This window comes from Lagenorhynchus albirostris, chromosome 5 (genome assembly GCF_949774975.1).
Source record: "Lagenorhynchus albirostris chromosome 5, mLagAlb1.1, whole genome shotgun sequence".
Classification (NCBI taxonomy): Eukaryota; Metazoa; Chordata; class Mammalia; order Artiodactyla; family Delphinidae; genus Lagenorhynchus; species Lagenorhynchus albirostris.
In genome coordinates this window covers 126512747-126521756 of record NC_083099.1, presented here as the reverse complement: position 1 = coordinate 126521756, position 9010 = coordinate 126512747, and the positions used below count along the sequence as shown (strand labels likewise).

The 9010-nt window shown below is 36.0% G+C and overlaps 1 pseudogene; it reads left to right on the top strand.

The window, feature by feature from the left end:
* Window positions 1-213: 213 nt before the first annotated feature.
* Window positions 214-859, top strand: LOC132520685 (60S ribosomal protein L7-like; annotated as a pseudogene).
* Window positions 860-9010: the final 8151 nt, after the last annotated feature.

Here is a 9010-nt window from a genome sequence, read left to right as displayed (position 1 = left end):
AGGCACACACACATGCGCACACACAATGTAAAATGATGTATTGGGATATATTAATGTCCCAAATGGGATGATTGTTCACAATATACAGTGAGATTAAATAAAGCAAATTCAAAGTAAAGTGAATAATATCAACCTTTAAAAAAACCAAACCTAAAAATAGGTTATGTAGTCCTTTTTTCCAGCTGGAACCATGAAGGGTGCAGAAGAGAAGAAAAGATGGTTCCTGCTGAAACTCCTAAAAAGAGTGAAGGAATTTCACAGAGCTCAAGATCAGGCACCTGAGAAAGAATTTTGCCCAAAAGATGTTTTGAAAGGCAAGGACAAATCTTATATATGAAAAGGTAAGCCCAATCACAAGGAATATGGGCACATGTACAGAACTGACACAAGAATGGTTAGGATGGCAAGATAAGTTGGCAACTTCCATGTACCTGCAGAACCCATTACTGGCATTTATCATCAGGATCAGTATCCATGGTGTGACTCCAAAGGTCTGAAAAGTGTTGCAGCTTCTTCATCATTGTCATATCTTCAGTGGTACCTTTGTGAAGATCAACAAGGCTTCAGTTAACATGCTGAGGATTGTGGAACCACATATTGCACATAAATTGCCCTGACAGACAACACATTGATTGCTGGCTCTCTTGTTAAATTTGGAATCATCTGCATGGAAGATCTGATTCACGAGATCTATACTGTTGAACAATGCTTTCAAGAAACAAACAACTTCTGCTGGCCCTTCAAATGATCTTTTCCATGAGGTAGAATGAAGATGATGAAGATCATCTATTTTGTAGAAGGTAGAGATGCTGGCAACAGAAAAGATCAAATCAACAGGCTTATTAGAAGGATGAACTAAGGTGTCTACCTTGATTCGTTTTGTAATCTAGTCAGTTAATAAGCAGTGACTGCTTTCAATTTGAAATGTAAAACAAACATCCCCCCCAAAAAAACCCCCAAATTATGTGATTAACAAAAGAAAAAATGGGACAAGTATATATCCAATTCTTCACATGTGTTAACTATGGGAGATATGGGGAATTATTTACTTGTCATTCATTCATTTATTCATTATATTAAAAAAGGGAAGACACAGAGAGTAGAAGAAAAGAGGTAGAACACTCTCCTGGTGTTGGATGTTGGGTGAGAAGAGGGCTGGACACCAATATGTCAGTCAACCTCATTATCTCCTCTGTAAATGGGAGCAGGGGGCTTCCTCTTACTTTTTAAGCACAGAGGTTTGGAGAAGGATGTTGCCTGAGAAGGAAGAGAATGGCTGGACCACCCAAATTGCTTGCACTTACTGACAGCCCCTCTCCCTTGTACAGTTGTCTTTAGGTTGCCCAGTGCAGCTCTTTTCACAGCTATGTGCAACCACCCAGTAATACCTTGCCTCAGGAGATGTTCTGCCCTTACCAGTGACAAGCTCAAGCTCCTAGGGTGGGGAGGATGAGGGCAGCATAAGGTAATTGATGGATGAAGGTACATCTACTCCAGGTATGAGTCAAAACTTCCAGATGAGTCAAGAACTTTGCCCCATATCCATGCTTCCCTCCTCATCTCACCCACAGAGCTAGGCCCCAATTTGTGTGTGGGTTTGACTGCCAAAGATTTGCTAGGATAAGAATATAGTAGGATAATATTTGAAGTTATTAATCCATACTTTTTCTTCTCCCTGTATATATCTTTTCATCTTTCTGTTCCTCCTCATTTAAGCAGATCCTGGGGAAGTGTGAGGCAGGATATTGTTTCTGGCTATTAATTGCCAGTGACCGAAATTTGAAGAAGAAATCAGGCAAGATTTCCAGAAAAGGCAGAAAAAAAGAATATGAACCTCGACCAAGTAAGTGTCTGGGCCAGAGATATGATGGGGGGGGGTGGAATTTTCCAAGCTAGAAAGTGCTTCCCATAGGAATAGGGAAGTGTAGGGAGGAGATGAAGGGAGGAGTCTGTAGGAGCAAGGAGATATGGTCAGTGCCTCATTTCCAACTATGTTAAGAAGGGAGTAGTAAGACTCCATGCAGAAAATGGATGCTTGGTATTGAAACAAATGAAACTAAGAGGATCCATTTCCCCCATGGCAGACATTTTGGTATTACAAAAAATGTTTCAATGAATTATCCTTGTGTCCCTGTACTAGATGTTTTTGGAATTTATATTTTAGAAGTTGACTTTCTGGGTCCTAACCTTCAAACTTTGCTAGATATTGCAAAAAGTTTTTAGCGTTATACCAATCTGCTCTCTCAATCTCTTAATCTTTTTCTTCTTAAATTTAAACTACACTCCCTATTGTAAAACTTCACTGCTTATTAATCATGGGTAATTAAGAATTTGAAATTTCCCATTTCCACGACTTCCTTACCACTACTTGTCATCAACAAACTTTTGAAGTTTTTCCAGTGTGACGACATGAAATGGTATCTTGTTTTAATTTGCATGCTTCTATTATTAGTAAGTTACAACTTTTTTTTTTCATATCTTTATTGGTCCTACAGAGCTTGTCTGTGAACTGAAGTTTTATATTCATTTCTTTACTGGGCTTTTTGTCTTTTTCTTATTTATAGGATATTTTTATATATTCTAGATGGCAGTTATTTCTCAAATGCCTTGTAAGTATTTTCTCTGTCTCTAGTTTGCCTTTTAAACTTTGTTTATGACATCTAAAGTATGATATTTAAAATGTTTCTGTTATCAAATTTATTCATATTTTAGTTTGTACTTAATGGTTTGTTTTTTTATTCTTAAAAGATTTTGTTTCAGAGCAGTTTTATCTTCATAGTAAAATTGAGCAGAAGGTACCCAGAAATCCCATATACTCCCTGCCCCTATACATGCACAGCCTCCTCCATTATCAATAGCCCCACCAGAGTCATACATGTGTTACAATTGATGAACATTTTTAATTTTTAAGACATCTTTCCTTACTTCAATGTTATGAGATTGTCTCCTACATTTTCTTCTAAAACTTTTGAGGGTTACCTTTAAGTATTTAATCTATGTGTTCTTCCTATTTGTGTATGGAATGAGGAGGAATTCAATATTCTGATACATTTAAAAATTTGTTCCTCAATCACATGAGGTCAACCCATCCTATTGGCAGATTCACCTGCAGCCACACTGAAAGATCGAGGGTAGCAAAACAGTTCATAGCAGGCAGCAGGACTGAGCATTGTGGGTAAACCACTGGGCTCATGGATGAGCCTCATAAACCAAACAGTGAACTAGTGGTGTTACCTGGGTTAGTGAGTGGGATGACCTCTGTGGAATCCCCCATATCATGAACATTAACTAATGGGAAACCAGGGACATTCAACTGATTGAAAAAGGATACAGCGGGCCTAGACTCATAACTGGATATCAGGGTCTGGGTCAAAACAACAAACTAACCAGCAAACATAGCAGCAAATATGGCAGAACTAACACAGCCAAAGTATTATCCAACCAAATGTAGACAATCCAGAGGAAAGCATTTTCTGGATAATGTTTCCTCTCTGTAATGTCACTAATTTATTTAACATACACTGTAGTCTTCTTTAAGTTCTTAAAAAACTCAACACAGTGGAGAGAAAAGAAATATACTATTTTAATTGTTTAGTTGGAAAAAATAAAATTTATATTTATTTCTCCCCTGCTAAAACAAAAACAAAAATAAAATCAATTTTAACTATTTGAGCAGAGATTACAATTTTGTCCTATAAGTAAAACAACTACAAGAAATTTCACAGTAATTTTAGTATTTATACAGCTTTTTAAAGAAAATAAAACATTGAATTATAAAAAGCATTTATACTGGAACACAGAGAACTATATTCAATATCTTGTAATAACCTATAATGGAAAAGAATATGAAAAAGAATATAGATATATTCACTTTGCTGTACACCAGAAATTAACACAACATTGTAAGTCAACTACACTTCAACTTAAAAAAAAAGCATTTATACTGGTATTATGCCTTCTGAAGTAAAATCTCAGTGTACATCATCTAAGTTTTCAGAATTAAAAAGTATAACCCAGAATCCGGCGTGTAATTTCCAAGGTGAGCGTCAATTTAAGTATTTGAAATACAGCTTGATCTTTGTGATAAAATTTAAAAAAGAAATTAGCTGGGACTATCCCACATGCATTCTAAAGCCCCCAGTTAGCCTAGGTAATTTTTCTTATTCTCCCACAACACATGGCATTCTTTCTATGAATGACATCAGTTTGGAAATACCCCGTGGTTTCTGAGTTATAAATGGATAGCTCACCATGAACTCCTGATTATATTATGATTCATACTTTCACTTCTGTTTTTATACTATCATTTTGAAATAGTGAAAGTGAAACTGTGTTTCACTGGCAAACAGTTCACTAGGGAGAAGAAAAATATGGTTGAATATAATAATTTACAAAATATTTAAGGTTTATTGTCTAAGAATATTGTGAAAACCATTTCTTAAGGAAAAAACAATGTAGTTGTGACCAAAAAATTGCTCTTAGAAAGTGAATCTTGGCGTTAACAGTGACGATTGTCAGAGTTCTGCTTTGCATGGGAGCATTGCTTATGATTCCTTCTGGCATCTATCTATCTATCATCTATCTATCAATAAATCTTTTAAAACTCTTTATTCATGGAACTGGTTTATGAATCATAGCCTTTTACCTCTAGAATTTGTTCTCTTAACAATTACACTATGGTAGAAAGATGATGCTAGCTAGTTAGAGAAAGAATGAATGAGCAAGAAAGAAAAAAGAACCATATGGAAATTTCCAACATAATTCCAGGCTTGAGAGCCTTTATTCATACTTCAAGTTTCCTTAGGGCAGGTGTCATGCCTGTTCATTGCAGTGTCTTTTGTACCTTTGCCAGTTTCTGGCACATAGCAACATTCAACAAATATTTGTTGAGTAAATAAACACAGCAAGTTAAAAGCAACTTCTTGAACTTCATGGTTTTCTGTGGAAAACCACAAGAAAAAAAATGTGTTCTGAGGTCTCAGCATTCTAGTAACCAAGGAGTATCAGGAATCTAATGAGATCCTTCTCTTATAAGATCCTTCTCTTATGAGATCCTTAACATAGCGATGCTACTTTAAGGGTATCATAAGCTATGAGGTCGAAAACTAGATGCCTCAATGCCTTGTGATTCTTCATTTAACATTATTTGTAGAATGAGAATTTTCCCAAAGATTATAAACCCTTTCTAAAGACTAATGTGATTTAAAATATCTTTTATTAAGTATAAATTTATCTTCTGGGCTGTCTGTTACCAAAGGACAGTTCCTACCAAAGAATTATGTCTTGTGGGTCAATATGTGTTTTCCTATGAATGAATGAATTCCTCAAAATCAAATGTCTCCTTCTCAGACCAAAAATATTTTTCTATCTACACTGCTTTAATTTTTGTACTTCATATCTACCAGCTCCTTTAGCTTAAGGCATTGAAGAATGATCTTATCTAAGAGAGAATGTACCCTTCTATTTTAAACCATAATTAACATCTTAAAATGGGGTAATCTAACAGACCAGTTAGTCAGTCACTCTTTGTATTTCTAAGAGGTCAGAACACAGGAGGGATATGACTGTATAAGTGGTAAGGAGTGAAAAATGTTTAGAAGACTGTTTAGTAGGAAATAGAAAAGTTACTCCTTCCAAAAATTGTCTGGAAGCCCCCAAACATCATTTAAAAATATTAAAACATCCCAATGCCAGTTATACCAATAACCTGAGCTGAAAATAACATTGAGAATATGCTGAGAATAGCGGTGATAGTAAAAAAAAAAAAAAAAAAAAAGGCTCTTGCTTTAATCCATTACATTTTAGGATAGCAAAAGATTAATCAGCAATAAATTATCACAACAAAATTGCTATAAAGATTAAATGGATATTACTGAAAAGAATGTCAAAGAGTGAGCTTCTCTTTGAAAACTTAAGAAAATTAAGAGCAGAAATTGGAAGTTATCTTACTGAGACAGAATAGCTTATAAACAATTAAGACTTGATTTATAACCTGTTAAATATTTTTTTAAAGAAATAATAAGTTAAAAAGAAAGGGAGTTTGTCAGCCTGGCATATGAAAGAAGAAAACAAAGAACCTATGAAGTACACTTTGGCAGAGAATTCTAGAGACATTTGTTCCTGCAATTTGTCCTTTCTAGTGCTGATTGTTGAAATTGTAGCATTATTCTTTGCTTGATGCCATTAAACATCTTGTTTATATCAACCCTCACTTACTCTGAATTCATATTCACTAAGTAATATTTTTATTATAATTTGATTTCTGATATAACTTTACAAGGAAGGAATGCTTTGGCTAGAGGACACTTTGGCAGTTATATCTCTCATTATAATTAATAAGAGATATTTTTTCCTGGTTTGTACAGAACCCTCTTGAATGTAGCTTGAATAAGTTACAATTCCCAAGTCTGACCAAGTCTGGGACACTGAGGAACCTGAATTTTCAAATAGACAAAGTTGAACAACAGATTGAGCTGCAATGGCTTCCCCAAGGGTGTCGCCAATTTGATGGGCTCTCCTCATTTCTTATGGGGACCATATGAAAGAGTATCTGGTAAAATGCATGGATATAGTGGTGCACCACTTACATGAGGAAGAGGGAAAGAAAATAGTGTACTGAGAAGAAGCAGAGCAGAGAGAAAAAAGAGAGCATTCAGCATCCTTGCTTTATTGACATATTAAGCTCCGATATATGGTACCTTGTCAGGTATGATGGTTAATTTCATGTGTCAACTTAACTGGGTCATGGGGTACACAGATATTTGGTCAAACATTATTGATGATGATGATGATGATGTCAGTGAGGGTGTTTACTGATGAGACTGACATTTGAATTGGTAGACTGAGTAAAGCAGACAGTCCTCTGCAATGTGGATGGGTCTTATCCAATCAGTTGAAGGCCTGGAATGAACAAAAGGTTTAACCTCCTTCCTGCATGAGAGAAAACTCCTTCTGCCCTGGCTGCCTTTGAGCTGAGGCATCAGTTTTTTTTCATCTTTCAGACTCTAATTGAAACATCGGCTCTTCCTGGGTCTGCCTGCTGGTATTCAGACTGGAACTACATCATCAGTTCTAGTGAGTCTCCAGCTGGCCGATTGAAGATCTTGGGACTTGTCAGCCTTAATAATCATGTGAGCTTGTTCCTTATAAATAAATCTCTTTCCCCATCTATATACTTCCTATTTGTTCTGTTTCTCTAGAGAACCCTGACTAAATACATCAGGGGTCTTCCTGAAATGGCAATCACAAGAACATTTTACTGTTGCAAATGAATTAGGTCCTTAATGTACTCACTGGCAGGGGAAAAATGTTTTCACCTACACTAGATTTTTCTGTGACTCAGTGTGAATATGTTTCTTATTTTTTTCTTTAATGAGAATATATCCCATCTCATTAACACTTGTCAAATCTATACTCTGTAATGGAAAATTATATACAGTAATGAACTTAAAAGTTTGGTGTCCTCTTATGTCAGAGGTATCTGTGTTACATCTCACCTGGTTGGTTTTATTTGTGATGCTGCCACATTTGCTTTAGCTTAATAGGTTCTTCCCTCAAACTTGACTCATCTCTCCACTACAATGTCAACAGTTCCACAACTTGCAAGCCCTACAAAATTATTTTTAAGACTCACGTATTAAAGGAAAATATAAATCAACAGTTGACATACTCCACGATGGTAACAAAAGAACATGCATTAATTCCACAAGCATTTATTGGGCACATACCAATATACCAGACTGGAGAAACAAATATGAAACAAACACAGACCCTTTCCTTAAAGAGGGAGGATAGGAAAAGAGATATGAAGGCTAAGAGGAAAAAGAAAGTGCCTGGTGTTTATGGAGCTTCTACGCTTTACCAGACACTATTAAAGACTTTACAGTGGATCTTCCCAACAACTCTCTAAAATAGGTACTATTATCCCTCTGTTATGTATGAGGACACCTATTCTCAGAGAGGTCCTCCAGTTAGGACAGTGGAAATTAAGACTAGCATTCACTAAGCCTCAGTGAAAGAGTGGAGTTCAAATGGGGTTTATACCTTCACACACTTTCTGCCACATTGTGTGATATGATAGCCACTAGATACGTGTGGCTATTAGGCACTTGAAATGTGGCCAGTCCAGAAAAACAGAAATAAAGATCAATGGAACAGGATAGAAATCCCAGAGATAAACCAAGGCACATATGGTCACCTTATCTTTGATAAAGGAGGCAAGAATATACAGTGGAGAAGAGACAGCCTATTCAGTAAGTGGTGCTGGGAAAACTGGACAGCTACATGTAAAAGAATGAAATTAGAACACTCCCTAACACCATACACAAAAATAAACTCAAAATGGATTAAAGACCTAAATGTAAGGCCAGACACTATCAAACTCTTAGAGGAAAACATAGGCAGAACACTCTATGGCACAAATCACAGCAAATCCTTTTTGATCCACCTCCTAGAGAAATGGAAATAAGAACAAAAATAAACAAATGGGACCTAATGAAACTTAAAAGCTTTTGCACAACAAAGGAAACCAGAAACAAGACCAAAAGACACAACCCTCAGAATGGGAGAAAATATTTGCAAATGAAGCAACTGACAAAGGATTAATCTCCAAAATTTACAAGCAGCTCATGCAGCTCAATATCAAAAAAACAAGCAACCCAATCCAAAAATGGGCAGAAGACCTAAATAGAAATTTCTCCAAAGAAGATATAAAGCTTGCCAACAAACACATGAAAGAATGCTCAACATCATTAATCATTAGAGAAATGCAAATCAAAACTACAATGAGATATCATCTCACACTGGTCAGAATGGCCATCATCAAAAAATCTAGAAACAATAAATGCTGGAGAGGGTGTGGAGAAAAGGGAACACTCTTGCACTGCTGGTGGGACTGTAAATTGATACAGCCACTATGGAGAACAGTATGGAGGTTCCTTAAAAAACTACAAATAGAACTAACATACGACCCAGCAATCCCACTTCTGGGCATATACCCTGAGAAAACCAT